The sequence below is a fragment of the Humulus lupulus genome, chromosome 8 (assembly GCF_963169125.1).
Source record: "Humulus lupulus chromosome 8, drHumLupu1.1, whole genome shotgun sequence".
Classification (NCBI taxonomy): Eukaryota; Viridiplantae; Streptophyta; class Magnoliopsida; order Rosales; family Cannabaceae; genus Humulus; species Humulus lupulus.
Genome location: NC_084800.1, coordinates 156,839,163 through 156,858,015, shown reverse-complemented (window position 1 = coordinate 156,858,015; position 18,853 = coordinate 156,839,163). Strand labels below are relative to the sequence as shown.

The window sequence follows — 18,853 nt, the reverse complement described above, 5'->3', positions numbered from 1 at the left end:
AGATGAATCTATTTTGATTATTGAATTGTGGTTTCTATTATTATTTCTATGAAATTCTTCTCGTTTGTTCATATCTTCTTGAGTTACTTTTATCATATTAATGTTTGGCCATCATTATTGTGAATTGAAATCTAGGGTTTATGCTTGAGAAAGATAAACATAGATTGGACATAAGAAGATTTGACATAGAGTGATTGTGAGATTGAGAGATTCCTTGAACTCTATGAATTTGGTTTAGAATAGCTATTGCTTAATGACGTCTTGATTATTTAATAGCGAATAGAGATATCATATTGATTAATTGAGATTAATTGCATATATGCTTGAGAAAGATAAATGCATTATATTATAATTCTAGAAATTACAAATGAGGAGAATTGATTAGAATAATAAAGAAACTATGTTCATAATTGAATAGTGAAATCATTACTCTAGTACATTTATCTTCTATTTAATCACTTTTCAAGAGCATAAGATTTGGTTATTTTGTTATTTCATATTCTTTGGTTAATTGTTAATTTATTTATTGGCTTTTCTAATTAAAATTATAGACTTAACAGTAGTAGTAATTAGTGAATTTAATATTTAATCCATGTGGGTTCGACATCTTTTAATTTAAAACTATATTGCAATACACCGTACGCTTGCGGTAGAAAAATCTGTATCAAGTTTTTGGCGCCGTTGCCGGGGATTAAAATTAATTTTACTAATATTGAAACTTTAAGTCTTGATTTTAAATTAGATTTTTATTTATTTTGTTACTAACGTTATAGATTGTTCTTGTGTTCTCAGTATATGCGAAGGACTAGGAGTTCTACACCTGTTGAGCCTCTGAATCCTGAAATTGAGCACACACTCCGTCAGTTGAGAACTAAGAGAAGGACTGAAGAGCTTAATATGGACAACAACGGGGTGAACAACAACGGTGGCAATGGCAATAATAACAATCAACCAGCAGCTGCTGGGGCTCCTCTTAATCCAGCGCAGCGGGCAGTGCGTGATTTTTGCATGCCTATTGTGAATGAGAATCTCACTGGAATAGCAAATCCAGCCATTGCTGCCAACAACTTCGAACTGAAACCTGCACTAATCAACATGGTGCAACAAAATCAGTTTGGGGGTCTAGCTACTGAAGACCCCAACATTCACTTGGCCATATTTCTGGAGGTATGTGCCACAGTGAAGATGAATGGCGTTACTGATGACGCCATCAGATTGCGTCTCTTCCCTTTCTCCTTGAGGGAAAGAGCCAGGAGTTGGTTGCAATCTTTGCAGCCTGGAACAATTACGACATGGGATGAGATGGCAAGAAAGTTTCTGATTAAGTTTTTCCCTCCTTCCAAGTCAGCCCAGTTACGCAGCGATATTGGACAATTTCGACAGTTAGATCAAGAACCATTCTATGAGGCTTGGGAGAGGTTTAAGGAATTATTACGACGTTGCCCACAACATGGTTATCAAAATTGGATGCAAGTTCAGATTTTTTATCAAGGGTTGAACGCTCCAACACGAACAATAGTTGATGCTGCTGCAGGGGGTGCTCTATTAGCCAAGACAGCGGATGAAGCCTTCACTTTGATGGAGGAAATGGCCACTAACAGTTATCAGTGGCCTAATGAGAGGTCAGGACCAAGGAAAGTTGCTGGGTTGTATGAAGTTGATCAAATGACAGCCTTGAATGCCCAAATTGCTGCTCTACAAACCCAAATGGCTGCTCTATCAGCGCAAAATAATCCAACGGTTATGGAGAGTGTAGCAGCGGCTGCTGCAATGCAGGGGCAAGAAATGAGTCCAGAACAAGCCCAATTTATGGCAAACCGCTCCTTCCCCAATAATTACAGAAGCAACAACATGCCTAATTATTATCATCCAGGATTGCGAAACCATGAGAATTTCTCTTATGCCAATAATAAAAATGTGCTGCAACCACCTCCGGGATTCAATTCTCAACCGCAACAAGAGAAAAAGCAGTCGTTGGAAGACATTTTGGGCACTTTTATTTTGGAGTCTAACAAGAGGTTCGGAAAGAATGAAGCAAGACTCGACAATATAGAAACCCATATGACTAACATGGGTGCTTCAATGAAGAAAATTGAGACTCAAGTGGGGCAATTAGCTAATGCGGTGAATTCGAATCAGAAGGGAAGTTTTCCTAGTGACACTGTGGTAAATCCAAAGGAATCATGCCAAGCAGTTTCTTTGAGAAGTGGTAAGGTGCTTAAAGAGGGTGATGTTCAAGCTAGTTCAAAGAAGAAAGTTGAGCCAGTGGTACGAGAGGTAGACAAAGAAGAGCAAGCCAAGAAGCAGAGTGGAAGTGACCAGAATGACATGAAGAAAGATAGCCTTCCAGTGTATCAACCTCCCATTCCATACCCTCAACGATTTCAGAAGAAGAAATTAGATGAACAGTTTGCAAAGTTTCTAGAAATCTTCAAACGAATTCACATAAACATTCCCTTTGCAGATGCTCTTGAGCAAATGCCTAATTATGTGAAATTCATGAAAGAAGTTATGTCTAAGAAAAGAAGATTAGAAGACTTTGAAACTGTGAAGTTAACAGAAGAATGCAGCGCCATCCTACAGAAGAAGTTGCCTCAAAAGGTGAAAGATCCAGGTAGCTTTACTATACCATGCACTATTGGAGGGTCGTCCTTTGATAAGGCATTGTGTGATCTTGGAGCGAGTATAAATCTGATGCCACTTTCAGTTTTCAAGAAATTGGGGGTAGGAGAGGTGAAGCCCACAACCATTACTCTTCAATTGGCAGATCGGTCACTTACTTATCCTAGGGGAGTGATTGAAGACGTGTTGGTTAAGGTGGACAAATTTATTTTTCCCGCTGATTTCGTGGTTTTGGATATGGAGGAGGGCCATGAAATCCCCATTATTCTTGGTCGTCCATTCTTAGCTACTGGAAGAGCTCTTATTGATGTACAAGGTGGTCATTTGACACTGAGGGTTAACAATGAAGAGGTTAAATTTAACATTTATCAAGCACTACAGCAGCATGACAACACGAGCACATGTCACCGTGTGGATTCTATTGAGGTAGTAGTAGAAGAGACGATGAGAAAAGAATTATGTGCTGATCCTTTACAACACTGCCTTAATTCTAGTATTACTCAGGCTGATTTGAAAAAGGTGAATGGTGAGTTTGTGGGTGACGAAGTGGCTGAATGTGTGATGGCTCTCAGTGCTATTCCTTGTGCTAGCAGTATTAAAGTAGAAGAAACTCTTTGTCAAGCCAAGGAAGGAAGAGTCGAGAGGGAAGTGGTGGAAAAGAAAGATTTGAAACAACTCCCAGAGCACTTGCGTTATGAGTATCTAGGGGAGAATTTCACTTGCCCAGTGATAATTTCATCAAAACTCTCAGAATGTGAAACTGAAAAATTGCTAAGAGTTTTGAGGAGATATAAATCTGCCATAGGATGGGAAATTTCATATCTGAAGGGAATAAGCCCAACTGTTTGTATGCACAAGATTCTTTTTGAATAAAATTATAAGCCTTCGATTGAGCATCAAAGACGATTGAACCCAGCCATGAAAGAAGTAGTAAGGGCAGAAGTACTGAAGCTATTGAATGCTGGGATCATTTATGCTATTTCGGATAGTAGTTGGGTTAGTCCTGTGCAAGTTGTACCAAAGAAAGGGGGAATGACAGTGATCAAGAATGAAGCCAATGAATTGATTCCGACAAGAACAGTGACGGGGTGGAGAGTTTGTATTGATTACCGGAAGTTGAACAAGGCGACTAGAAAGGATCATTTCCCACTTCCATTTATCGATCAGATGCTCGATCGTTTGGCTGGCTATACACATTACTGCTTCTTAGACGGCTATTCAGGCTATAATCAAATAGCAATCGCTCCTGAAGATCAGGAAAAGACAACTTTCACATGTCCTTACGGCACTTTTGCTTACAGGAGGATGCCTTTCGGACTTTGTAATGCACCTGCCACTTTTCAGCGGTGTATGATGGCCATCTTCTCAGATATGGTAGAAGAGATCATGGAGGTATTTATGGACGACTTTTCTGTTTTTGGGTCGTCATTCGACCAGTGCTTGCACAACTTGGCATTGGTCCTTTGTAGGTGTGAAGAGAAGAACCTTGTGCTAAATTGGGAGAAGTGTCACTTCATGGTTCAAGAGGGGATTGTCTTGGGGCATCGAGTTTCAAAGGAAGGTCTTGAAGTAGATCGAGCCAAGATAGCCATCATTGAGAAGCTTCCTCCACCGGTGAATGTCAAGGGGATAAGAAGTTTTTTGGGACATGCGGGCTTTTACAGGAGGTTTATCAAGGATTTCTCGAAAATCAGCAAGCCATTATGCAATCTCCTAGAAAAAGATGCTGATTTTATTTTTGATGAAGAGTGTAGGAAGGCATTTGAGTCGATAAAAGAGAAGTTGGTTTCAGCCCCTATTATGAGTGTCCCGAATTGGAGTCAAGCATTCGAGATTATGTGCGATGCGAGTGATTATGCGGTAGGGGTTGTCTTGGGCCAGCGAAGAGAGAAGATTTTTCGAGCTATTTATTATGCGAGCAAGACTCTTGATGATGCTCAACGAAATTACTCAGCCACTGAAAAAGAACTATTAGCGGTGGTGTTTGCATGCGATAAATTCAGACCATATCTCTTGTGTTCCAAAGTTATTATATACACAGACCATGCAGCACTGCGTTATTTGTTTGCAAAGAAGGAGGCTAAGCCAAGACTGATACGTTGGGTATTGTTACTTCAAGAGTTTGACATTGAGATTGTGGATAAGAAGGGGAGAGAGAACTTTGTGGCAGATCATTTATCACGATTAGAGAATAAAGATGCCGAATGTAAAGACTCGATCAAAGAATTATTTCCGGATGAGTTACTGCTGGCTGTATCAACAGAACTTCCATGGTATGCCGACATCGTGAATTACCTGGTTAGTGGCAAGCTACCTCCTGATTTTAATGCACATCAAAAGAGGAAATTGATTCATGATTCTAAATACTACTTCTTTGATGATCCATACCTATTCAAAATGAGTACGGATCGAATAATTCGTCGTTGTGTACCAATGGAAGAGACTCAATCAATAGTAGAGCAGTGTCATTCGGCACCTTACGGTGGGCATTTCGGGCCATCGCGTACAGCAGCGAAAGTTTTGCAATCGGGTTTTTATTGGCCTTCAATTTTTAAAGATTGTTACACTTTTGTCAAGACCTGTGATAGATGTCAACGAGTTGGAAATATCTCGCAAAGAAATGAAATGCCTATGAATGTGATTTTAGAGGTGGAATTATTCGATGTGTGGGGCATTGACTTCATGGGGCCTTTCCCACCATCTTTCGGGAACTTGTTCATTTTACTCGCTGTTGATTATGTTTCAAAGTGGGTCGAAGCGATAGCCACTACTACAAATGATTCCAAGGTGGTTTCTTATTTTCTGCAGAAGTTCATATTTAATCGTTTTGGAACTCCAAGAGCGATAATAAGCGATGAAGGAACACATTTCTGCAACAAAGTTATTAAACCACTCTTGGTGAAATATGGAGTTCGACATAAGGTGGCTTTGGCTTATCACCCCCAGTCTAATGGCCAAGTTGAGGTATCAAACCGAGAGATCAAATCTATTTTGGAGAAAACAGTGAATTTAAATAGAAAAGATTGGTCTCAAAAGCTTGATGACTCTTTATGGGCCTACAGAACAGCGTACAAGACTCCTCTCGGTATGTCTCCTTATCGACTGGTATTTGGCAAAGCTTGTCACTTACCAGTAGAATTGGAGCACAAGGCTTACTGGGCGATCAAGAAGCTGAATTTTGATTACCAAGCAGCGGGTGAGAAGAGGTTATTGCAGCTGAATGAAATGGAGGAGTTCCGGAATGATGCATATGAAAATGCTCGTATTTACAAGGAGAGGACAAAGAAATATCATGATCAAATGATATTAAAGCGAGAATTTGTGCAGGGACAACAAGTTTTACTTTTCAATTCTCGTTTGAGGTTATTTCCCGGTAAGCTAAAGTCAAGATGGTCTGGTCCGTTTGTTGTCACCAAAGTTTCTCCTTTTGGTTCTGTGGAATTGAGGAATAATGACGGTTCACTTTTTCAAGTGAATGGACAAAGGTTGAAACATTATTTTGGTGAAATTCACAAGAAGGTGGAGACGATGTATCTCCAAGATAGCAACTGAAGCGTCATCAATGTCTAGCTAAAGACGATAAATTAAGCGCTTAATGGGAGGCAACCCACTGTTTTTGTATTGTTATTTTTATTTAGTTTATTTTATTTTATTTTAGTAGACTTTATTTATTTATTTTGTAATTATTAAGTTATTTTGAGCCGTGAAAATCGTGAACAAAAAAAAAAAAAAAAAAAAAAATCTCTTGTTTTTTTAAAATTCTTTTTGTTTCCCTCTTTCTCTCTAACCACCATTTTTCTTCTTTTCTTCTCCCTACTCCGAAAAATCAACATCCCACACCCTTAACTCTAATTTCTTTCCTCATTCCTAAATTTCAAATCATCAAATTCTATTCCTCTCATCACCATTCCTCATCCCAAATCATCAAATCTCTCATCCCATTTTTTTACTCCAAATTTTTTTCCTTACCCTAATCATCAATACCACATCAACTTCCATTGTAATCAAGTTTTCATTGACCTTTCAAGGGTGTTTGGCCGAATTTTATGAGGGGAGTAGTTCATTGAAGATCACAAGACACTCACATTCATCAAGTAAGTCATTCACTCATCTCTTTGGAGCACTTAAGTTCTTGAATGGATATTTCATGTAAGGGGCAATTTTGATTTTGATGAAAATGTGACTTGCTGTGTTGGAATTGATGATTATTGGATAGTTTTTGAAGTTCTATTGTGATTTGGGGAATTAAGATTGAGAGAAAAGTGGAAGGGAAGAGTGAGAATAATTGATGCCCACCAAGTGTTTGAGAAATTGCCTAAGTGACTGTTCTTGGTGATTTTTGCTTAATTTTAGTGAGGAAGAAGTTGTGAATTAAGTTTGGTGGAATTGTTTAGTTGTTAAGGGGGTTAATCTGTGATTAATTAGAAAGTGGGATATTGTTTGGGTGTTTGGCGGGTTGTTCCGAGTAACCATGGGACCTAAGAGAAATAGTGCAAGACCATCATCTTCAAGACCCTCATCCTCTAGGGCACCACCATTTGATACCACCAAATTCGTTAGTAAGGAGGCGGAAGATCGATATACTTCTTTTATGGGGAAACCAGTGCTCAAGGAGAGAGGTATTGAATATGATCCTCAACCTAGTTCGTGTGCTATCTTTGAGCCAATTAGAGCCAACATAGAAGGTAGGCAGTGGGAATCTGTTGTGAAACAACCGGAAATTAAAATGAATATCTCTTGGGTGTATGAATTTTATGCGAATTTTCCGGAGTTGAATGAGAAGGGGGAATGTTTTGTGAGAGGAAAATGGCTACCAGTGGGGAGTTATAAGGCTATCGATGATTTTTTCAATACTAAGAGCTTTGATAATCAGCATGATGAGTACCAATTGTTTCTACAAGATCAGCATGATCATGTTCTTATAGCGGAAACATTGGGTTGCCCAGGAGCTAGAATTGCATATGCTCATGATGAGCCCAATGGGATGTTTTTATGGCAACTTAATCAAGAAGCTCGTGCATGGTTTTATTTTGTGGCAGCCAAATTGATCCCAACTAGTCATGTTAGCCATATGACGAATGACCGAATGAGGTTGGTTTTTGCTATCATGAAGGGGATGACCATCGATGTTGGACGAATTATTCGTCAGGGTATGAGGTTTGTTCTTCGTGGCACCACTACTGGGGGATTGCCATTTGGGTCATTGATCACCGATATGTGTGTAGTGTATGAAGTACCAAGGGAAAAAACTGATATAGTGGTGCCAGTCAAAGGGAAACTTACTAAAGCAAGAATTGCACGTTATCCTAATGCATCTTTAGTAGCACCAGCCGCACCTCCACGACGACAAGGCCAACGACGAAGGCGGGAGAGTGATGACGAGGACCTTGACAATCAAGAGGATGATAGTGTTCCGGAGAATGTGGAGGGGCCAATGAATGTGGATGTCCCTTTGGCTCTTGGTGGTCCAATTGATTGTAATATGCAATACTCGCATGACATGCTGCGCTACATTGCTCAACAAAACACGATCACTCATAACTATTTGGCTGCTCGGGAGGCATATGAGCATAGTCAGGTGGATCAACTAAATTTGTTGGTAGCTCAATGGACGTTGAACAGAGGACAGAATAACTATTTCGCTTATCCCTCTCCGTTTCAAGGGATGCAAGATCCACCACCACCACCACCACCTTCTCCTTATCCGTAAGCATGGACTTTTTGTAAGTTTCTTTCCTTTTCTTTGTAGTTACACATTGGGGACAATGTTTGTTTCAAAGTTTGGGGGAGGGATTTCTTACGAAAGTTTTCTTTTGTTTTGTAAATATGTGTTTAGAGTCGGGGTGTTATGAGTCGTGTTCGAATCAAGTCAATAATAAAAGTCAAGGTTAAGTAATGAATGCTATGAACATAAAGTTAAGAAATAAAACCACTTTGAATCCGTGTGCTTGATTTTGTCTGTTGCCATGGTTGACTAATGTATGAGGAAAGATTGAACTTTTTGCCATGATTATTAAATTCGTGCTAATTGACTGTGTTATGCATGTTAAATGGGATTTGTGGAAAGATTTGGTTGATTACTCTAGAATTTGTGTTACTTGTTATTTGAGACGAAATCCTAGATAATGTGTGCTTAAGAAGATGATGTAGGCAATTTTGTTTGGTCCGTTTGAGCCTTTCTAGCCAACCCGAGACAAAATTGTATCCTTAGTCACCCTAATTGAGCCTAGGCCTATTTTTGTTGAAACTCCAAAACTGTTGAAACCTAACGAAAATCTTATCAAATATCCTAACCATATTAATATCATGAGCATACAAAGATAATGTGGGAAGGGGTTTTGTAATGGAAAGTAGTTTGGGTTTTCAAGAGAGGAAAAGATGAATGAGAGAAAGTTTCTTCTTAAAAAAAAAAAAAAAAAGAGAAAAATTTTATTATGGAGCCTCACTCCCTTAAGGAAATATATTGTATACACAAAGTTTTGGGGAGTGAATGTTAAAAAAAAAAAAAGAGCTGAAAAAAGAAAAAAATATATAATAACTAAAGAAGAAACGAGGAAGAAAGAGAAATATATATATCTCTCATTCATGTCAAGGTTGTTCAATATGGGTGTTTGGAATTTATGTGTACATGGTTGTTTGAAAGGTTGGTATGCTTATGGTATTAGTGCCTAAATGACTTTCTTATCTACCTTACCTAAGCCATGCATTGTAAGCCATTAAAGTCCTATTGATTCTTAAGCATGCGTTGTTTACATTAGTGGAGAATAATGAGTAATGCAAACTTATGGAATAATATGGATTGTGGTATGACTGTGAGAATTTGATGTGCATAACTATGTCAATTACTTGAGTTTTAATCATTATGGTAAATAGTTAAAGGATGTGAATGATAATTAGTTGATTATGGCAATAGTTGAGATTGAAATTCTGGATTGTCTTGTTGGGATATTTCTGAAGCTTTATGTGAGCATGGTATTAAGGAAATTGAAGCTTGATTATTATTATTGGATTGATTCGCATTGTGAGTGTGTTTAGTTTTTCTTATTTAGTTTTTGTTTTGAGTATTACTCGAGGGCGAGTAATTTTCAAAGTTTGGGGGAGTTTGATAAGTGAATTTTAGATTCACTTATTAGTGTCATTTTATATCTAATTTGTAGGTGTTTAGGGTGTTTTTGTTTGGTTTTATGCTTGTGTTTTGTTTGTGTAGGGTCCAAGGAAAAGTGGCGAGAAATTGGTACAAAACGGGAGTGAAACGAAGAAAAATGCAAAATTCGTGAATTAGGGCCGCAGCCCCATATTCAGGGGCTGCATCGCTATTTCTGGGCTGAATTAGGGCTGCAGCGCCATCCTTAAGGGCTGCAGCGCCTGACTGAAACAGAGGCTCGTTTTTGGCACAGTTGAAGCGCAGCAGCGCCTGTTTATGGGGCTGCAGCGCCGGGAGTCGTACGGAAATCGTAAATTGAGATTTTTGAAGGGCAAAAGAGGGCTTTTTGCAAGGGATATATAAGGAAAAGTTTAATTAGGGTCTAAGCACGGTTTTTGGAAGAGATTAGACAGAGATTAGAGGCTCGGAGAAGAAGAGGAGACTAGACATCATCAAGATTATCACCATTACATCTAGTTTATTCCTTCTTCCTTTCATTTTAGTTTTTTTTATTATGAACAAGTACATTGTTATTATGTTTATGTTTATAATGGAGAACTAAACTCTTTTTGTGCTAGAGTATTAGATGAATCTATTTTGATTATTGAATTGTGGTTTCTATTATTATTTCTATGAAATTCTTCTCGTTTGTTCATATCTTCTTGAGTTACTTTTATCATATTAATGTTTGGCCATCATTATTGTGAATTGAAATCTAGGGTTTATGCTTGAGAAAGATAAACATAGATTGGACATAAGAAGATTTGACATAGAGTGATTGTGAGATTGAGAGATTCCTTGAACTCTATGAATTTGGTTTAGAATAGCTATTGCTTAATGACGTCTTGATTATTTAATAGCGAATAGAGATATCATATTGATTAATTGAGATTAATTGCATATATGATTGAGAAAGATAAATGCATTATATTATAATTCTAGAAATTACAAATGAGGAGAATTGATTAGAATAATAAAGAAACTATGTTCATAATTGAATAGTGAAATCATTACTCTAGTACATTTATCTTCTATTTAATCACTTTTCAAGAGCATAAGATTTGGTTATTTTGTTATTTCATATTCTTTGGTTAATTGTTAATTTATTTATTGGCTTTTCTAATTAAAATTATAGACTTAACAGTAGTAGTAATTAGTGAATTTAATATTTAATCCCTGTGGGTTCGACATCTTTTAATTTAAAACTATATTGCAATACACCGTACGCTTGCGGTAGAAAAATCTGTATCAAGTTTTTGAAGTGTCGAGAACATGTCCTAGCTAGAGTGGCTAAGGGCTTTACCGTTTCTAAGACTGACATGCTGAGTTATAAGGATTGGATATGTGTTCCGATGAATGTTGGCATGAAGAAAGAGATTCTAGATGAGTCACATACCATTCCATACTCGTTACATCCAGGCACCACGAAGATGTATTAGGACTTGAAATCTTTATATTGGTGGACAGGGATGAAGAAAGATATGGTTGAATATGTGACTAAGTGTCTAACTTGTTAGCAAATGAAAGCTGAGCGCCAGAGGCCATCAAGGTTATTACAACATTTGGGCATTCCGGAATGGAAATGGGAGGATATTGTTAGGAAAAACTTATACAGGATCTTTATTTATTTTCATGTAGACCAAATATTAAACAAATTAATATAAGATAACCTAGAACATGTTTCTAAAATTGAATTCAAGGAGAAACAATGATAAGAATACTTACAGTATACGCAGTGGAATGAATGAGTCCTTCCTTCAGTTTCTCTAACCCTTGTATCCTTTCTGTCGCAGAGTATTATCAAGAAACTGAACTGTTCTTCTAATTTCTTCACAGTCTTCCAATGTATCCTTAGAATCACCTAGACTAGTGTGGGCAATTCTCAACACATGAGATAGATACAGAGAGAAGAAGAGAAAATAACAAAGATGCTTAGAAAAGGACTTGTATTTAGAGAGAATCTAAAACCTATCAGAAAATCTAACTTCTGAACTTATGAACTTCTCAAAACTTGTGTTTTGACTTCTCTCTAAGCACTCCTTTTATAGACTCAATTAGGCCATTTAATTTAATTAAAAAATCATTAAAATAATAGCCAATTTGAAGCCCTAGGTCGAAATTATCATGGGCTTTAGGCCCGTGAAATTTCCCATTTGATTATAAGCCAATTGGACTTAAAATCAAGGTCTACATTATTTTTTATTGATTTAATTAATTAAATTCTTTATCAAATTAATTATTTATAATTTGAACCTTGATTTTAACTTATTTATTAATTTAGATACCAATTTATCTTCATTAATAAATCTGCCATAATTTATCTTTTCTTCTCAAAATTACATAACTCTGTGAAACTATCCAAAATTGACCTGGTCAACTTTGATAATTCTAATTGATAATTAAATCAATTAATTGAGACCATCTAGATGATTTTAGCCAAGGTACAATGGGGACCATGGGCCTATGAAATCAAGCTCCAATAAGTTATCATAAATCTAACAAATAAATTTACTAACTTATTAATTCCTCATGACTCCACTATAGATTAACAATTGCACTCTTGAATTCATAGAACGCTCTATAAAAAATATAGATACGCTATTAATTATCCATTGTTACAACCACAATTTTCACTCAATCCTCTATAGATGGTCTACAATGAGATAGGACTAAAATATTGTTTTACCCCTCATTGTATTTTATCCTTAAAACACTTAGTTCCTTGTAAATGATATTTTAGTAAACTAATTTAATTATTGAAATGAGATCTCTATCATTTAAAACCTTGAACCAAACTAAAAAGAAACCATCGTTTCACTTCTTCATCAGAAGCTATAGATGTTCATATCTATGATTAACACTCCTACTCAATTATACTACCGAGTTCCCAAGATGTAAGTATGGGCTAGTCCGTAGGGTAAGATGGTAACGAACAAGTCAAAGAACTCAAATAATACAATTAGTTAGAATACTAACCACTCAGAATTGAGATTGAATTGACCTATGGTCAACTATATGATATGACTGGAATAGATAATAACAGTATGTTTACTTATCTTATCTACTGTCAATATGGGTCCAATCCGATGTAACAAATACATCCGATCTTATCTACTTTGCTAATGTTCTGGAAAGAACATAACATTGTAATGTGTAATTTGATCATATCGTAGATTGGCAAGTCAGTGTAAATCTTGTGCACTGACTAATCTTAAGACTAACTTATTTTGAACATATATCATATTTATATTCCATTGTGATTACGTCACTATAAATAAGATTAGCTATATGCTCGTGATTTAATAGAAGATATGCACTACTCCCACTGCATAGCAGATATATGGTCTAGTACATAACATGGCATACATCAGACTTCCAACTGCAGATGCATTGTAATGCCCCAAAATCCCTAATGTGGTTTAATGGTTGGATTAGTAGGCCGGGAGGGCCATAATTGATTTATTATGCCATTAAATTATTATATGCATGTTTATGTGAATTATATTATAATATGATGTTAAATGCATACATGTGGGTCCATATTTCATCATAGGGGCATTTTGGTAATTTGGCCCGTTGAGGGCATAATTGTACATTTGTGTGCATGTTGATGAATCATTGTAAGGGCCACATTATAATGTGGATTTTTTCGAGCCATTCGGCATGAGAAGATCTTTGAGTACAAGTTAGCGGCTTAGTCATAACACGATTAACTTCGGGGCTCGGAGTGAGTCTCTGGGTAATTTGGTGATTAGAGCGTTGCTACGAATTAAAGGGTAATGGGATATGAATTATTGGTATTTGAGAATATCGAGAATAGTGGGAATTGGAGGATGTTAATTATGATTAACGAAATAGGCAGGAAAGGACGGTTTTACCCTTGAGAGCCTTTAGAAAACTTTATTTGACCTAGGGGCACAAAGGTATTTTCACCTTATGATATATTTAAGCCATTGAAGGTTGTGGAACTTAGGCCAAAATAGAGCATAAACTCATCTCTCCCGTACCTCCTTTTCTCTCCTTTTTCTTTTGGATTTTTGGAGCTTTTCTTTTGGATTTTTGGAGCTTTTCTTGAAGATTCAAGCTAGGGAAGTGGATCTTGAGGGCTTAGGATTGTGTTCCACCATTGAAGAGGATCCTAAACTGAGCCTGAGGTAAGTTTCTAGCCATTAAAACTCTAGCTTTGCCCTGTTTTGGGTTTGGTTTCAGCTTTCTTTTCTAGATTGGTTAAAGGGAGTTGATGGGAGATTTTGGCTAGGGTTACTTGGGTTGTGATGCCTAGGACATGTGTAGATTGTTTTTGGGTTCATTTGGGGACTTAAAATGAGGTTTGGAAGCTTTTGGTTCAGGTTGGAAATGGTGGAGTCGAAGGGGGAAAGTTTCAGGGCAGTTTTGGCTGAGTGTAGCGCTGTAGCGCCCACAAGTGGGCTCTACAGCGCTACTCAGGAGGGTTTCAATCTGTCTTGGGCGCTGGGGCGCTAGGAGGGTAGCGCTATAGTGCTACCCTATTTCCTCAGATTCCTATTTTGGGCATTTTTAAGGGTTTTTGGCTTGGGGTTTCAATTCCTAAGGCTCGGGATCGAATCTACTCACAGTTTGGGTACAATTTGGGGTCCTAGGAGTGAGGTTTAGGTCAAGACCCTATTATTGTTGATTTTCATTAATGCATGTTATTATTGGTTATGAATAGGTAACCGCTAAGGAATCAAAAGTTCGATCGTTCTTAAGGGTCGTTCTTTTACTATTTCTCGCTCGAACTAGAGGTAAGAAAACTGCACCCCATATGTGACATGCATGGTTATTAATGCTTAACAAATATAGCTTACTTGTGAATTGCATTGACTTATTAGTCAGAATCGGCAATGGTGTCAGAACATACTGTGAAGCTGTGACTTACTAGTCAAGGTCGACGGTAGTACTGAACATTGATCGTATGTTATTGACCTATGAGTCAGGAGCGACATAAGCGTCATGAGCACAGTGCCGAAAAGATTAGATCTAATCGATATCAGCGTTGAATGATTCATCATGAGCATTAATGCCGGACCGACCCCAAGTTCGATGAAAACTAAAATCGCTTGCCTAGTTCCATGACTAGTCACTCAGAGTCAGGACCAGAAGGCCCAGATGACTCCATCGTCACATGGCTAAGGGTACGGAACCCACATTAGTTACTCCATGGTCACTCATTTGGTTTACATTAGTGACTCGCTCATCAGTCACTCTTCCGGTTTAAGCTAGTGACTCGGTCACTTATTTGTAAAGGGTGTGGAACCCACATTAGAGACTTACAACATAAGTCATTCATTTTTTTGGGGCTATAAGCTCTTGATGATTATCATGATCATCATTTGATATTATATACATGCAGTATTGAGTTTTCTTGTTGGGCTTTGGCTCATGGGTGCTATGTGGTGTAGGTAAAGGGAAAGAAAAGCTCACCCAGCCTTGAGTGGAGAGCTTAGGTGGTGATGTGTACATATGTGGCCGCTTGACCACCACGGCCAAGGAGTTCTCAGAGGGACTAGGGGTTAGCCCTATTTTTGTCGCTTAGGTCGGCGAGTTGTAAATTTTACACTGTAATGACCATTTTGGATTCTAAATAACTTGTAAACGTTTTTTATGGGGCCATGAACAATTTTATGTTTTAAATAAAATATATCCTTTCCTTTTTTATTGGTTTTTCCACCTTAACCTTTTAATAACACCTAGATGCATGTTTATAACAAAAGAACTCGATTAGCGAGTTAAGCATGGTTCAAAGTTCACAGTAACTGTCTTGGAGTAACCAGGGTGTTACAACTTGGTATCAAAGCGTGCCAAGGTTTAGGATTCCTGTAGACTGGCTGGGCATGTACACTCACCACTAAAGACAAGCTTGACTCATGGTTTGGTAACTATTTATGTAGTTATATATTTAACTGCTTAAATATGGTATAAATGCTTTACCTGTTTACATGAGATGCCTTGATAAGGATGTGCCTTGAATACTGCATCATCAGCAAGAACGTGCTTATTAGAACTGATATTGCCATAACATGCTTATTAGTATTGTTCATTGTGAACTATTATTTTATACATGCTAAATGCTGAATGCTATGATCATGTATCCATCTGTATATTTGTATAATTGTGGAATATGATAATTATCTGCTTGTTCTTGGACCGTGAGGCAGCAAGAGGTTTAATTACAACTGCCTGACTGGCCATATTGACTATTGCAGCAAGATTTAAGTTGATAAGAATGATTCTAAGACAGAAAAATTCATTAGCTGGCCAAGGTGATCAATGCCAGAATAGTATTCAGGGTCAGGAGAATGACCAGAATCAGATTCCACAACAAACTCCTGAGAACTGACAGCAACTATTTAATGATATGCAGGCTACAGTATTGAGGCAGGGAGAAGAATTCTGCCTCCAGAGACAACAACAGGTTCCTGCAGTAGCCAGTGTACCTGAGGCACCCCCTGTATTGGTGCCAGAAGTTGAGCGGCTGCCTGACTGTAACGACCCAAAATAGCTAATAAGGCTTAAGGGCCTTGATTAGTGTGCCAGGAGGGCATGTTGGGATTTATGTGTGTTTTTATGAGTTGAATGCATGGTTATGATTTAAAGCATGTTATATGACTATTTGATTATCTGAGATGCATGACTATGTATATTAGTATGCATGTAGGCCCGGATCGTGTTAGAAGGGCATAATTGTAATTTTGGCCATGTTGGGCATAACTGTATTGATATGTGATGATTGTTGAGACCACATTGTGATGTGGATGTATCTGTGATTTGTGACTCGAGGCGATCCTAGTGAGCAGGCTAGCGGTAAGTGATGGCGGGAATTTGTACCCGGCTCGGGGCGAGCCTGGGGTATAAATAGGATCTGTTGAGTTTATTGGCGTTTATTTTGATATCGAGGAATATTATTTGGTGATTTATCAGGTATTGAGAAGCAACGGGAAAATATTAGAGACACTTGAGGATTAGCGGGAATTGGGTAAAATGACTAAAATGGCCCTATTTGGACAAAAGGATTTAGAATTAATAGGGTGGGCATTTTGGTCATTTGGCTTTTTGGAGATAGATTAAATAAGGCTTTACACTTAGTGGGAGTTATAGAGAAAGTGTGTTGGCTGTGGAGAGAAAGAAAGAAAAGAAAGAAAAAGGAAAGAAAGAAAGGAGAGAAAACAGAGGGGTTTTTCTCAAGGATCGGTTTGTGCATTCTTGCACCATTCCTCTCCATTTTTCTTGGAGCAAAGCTCAGTGGGGAGCTAGGATAGGCTGAGCATCAAGGATCTTAAGGTTACACTTGAAGATTTGGCAAGGATTAGCAAGAACACATAAACTTTTGAGGTAAGTTTTTGGAGTTTTCAGCTTTAAGGGTTTGGTTGGTTTGAGCTGTGTTTTGAGCTGAGATTGTGGGAATTTTAGGGAATTTCTGAGCAAGCCTTGAGGGAGAGCAAGCTATGGAGGCCTAGGGTTGAATCAAAGTTGAAATTGCAGCAATGGTATGATTTCTAAGCCTTTAACTTTGTTGTTGACTGAATTTCTAGGTTTAGGGTTCATCTATGGTGAATCTTGAGATTTGGGATGTTTGTGCTTGGGTTTTGAGATTTGGGGATACTTGGGATGAATGGAGAGTGTTTATAAGCTTGATTTTGGGTTTGGAAAAGGTTTGGACAAGTTTGGGGTTGAAATGGTTGAAGGAAATCGCAAGAAGCAATTTTTGGGTTTTGCTGGGCTGCAACTAGCGCTACAGCGCTAGTCAGTGGGCGCTGTAGCGCTAGCCTCTGTTCTGGGGGGTGTGATTCTGCTTGTAGCGCTACAGCGCCCTCTTTAGATCACTGTAGCGCTGCACTGTTCACAGAAGGGGATTTTTGGGCTTTTGTTGAGGGATTTGGACCTAGGGTTCGGGGCTCAATTCCGCCACTTTGTTTTGGGGATCTAGGACTTCCCGGGGGCTCGGGAGTGGTCCCGAGGCTAGGTATTCGGACTTGGGGTTCAGTGTTGACTTTGACCTATGTTTGTGCCTAGGTGTGCGCTAAGGCTCGAGTGGGATCGTGCTCAAGGAGTCAGGTGATCTATGCTATCGAATTGAAAGGTAAGAAAACTATAACACCCGTAGGATAGGGCATGGGCCCATAGTGTGATTGCGGGGCACGGCCCTATATTGCATGATGAGATGATTGCAGGGCACTGCCCTATATTGCATTACATGTTAGGGTATAGACTTAAAATGAATTGATATTTGTTTGAATGTTGTTTGAGTTATACTATATGTGATTATAGTGGAATGATACGGCGCGGAGCCGAGAACGGCAATGGAGCCGAGAACGGCGAAAGGCCGAGAACGGCAGTGGGGCGGGAAGTAACACTTAGAACATGGGATGCTTATAGTCAGGGTAGGACCCAGTGGATGCATGTGAGATCCTACGGTAAGGACCGAGACCCCAGGCTTTGGTAAGGCTTCTGGGGCGGCATGGCCGTGTTTGCTTAGTCTAATGGTTGACTTGTTTATCTGTGGACTATCTGATATGATTAACTGTATAATTTGCATATGTTATGTACTGGATGAGTTTTCTTGCTGGGCTTCGGCTCACGGGTGCTCTGTGTTGCAGGTAAGGGCATAGATTGAGTCAACCAACCATGAGTACGGAGAGCGTGAAGCGACGCGTACATGTTTGGCCTGCCCGATTGCTTTGGTTGGGGGTTTATTCGAGAAATGGCTGTAATAATCTATAATTTTTATAACTAATCAACTGTAAGCTTATTTCAAGATGTAATTAGTTTTCAAACCTTATTTTGGGATCCCAAATGTTTAATACTAGAAGTTTTAATGAAACGACGCATTTTCAAAGATTACAGCCTTAACTTTTTATTAATCACACTTTTGTTTTAAAAACCTCGGTTAGCGAGTTCAGTGCACACTGTTTTGTCTTAAAACTCACTTGGTAACGGCTCTAAGGAAGTAGGGCATTACACTGACGTTGGTAACAAATGGGAGCCTCTCTATGAAAGGTTCAGAAAGCAGCAACCTCTAGTTTTTGAAGGCAGTCCAGATCCTGCAAAGGCAGAACAATGGATGAGCAT

At 38.4% G+C, this 18,853-nt stretch overlaps 1 non-coding gene across 1 annotated transcript; it reads right to left on the bottom strand.

Annotated features, from left to right (window-relative positions):
* Positions 1–1,353: 1,353 nt before the first annotated feature.
* LOC133799124 (small nucleolar RNA R71) lies at positions 1,354–1,457 on the bottom strand. The gene has a single exon (XR_009876326.1). It is a non-coding gene; the product is annotated as a small nucleolar RNA R71 (small nucleolar RNA).
* Positions 1,458–18,853: the final 17,396 nt, after the last annotated feature.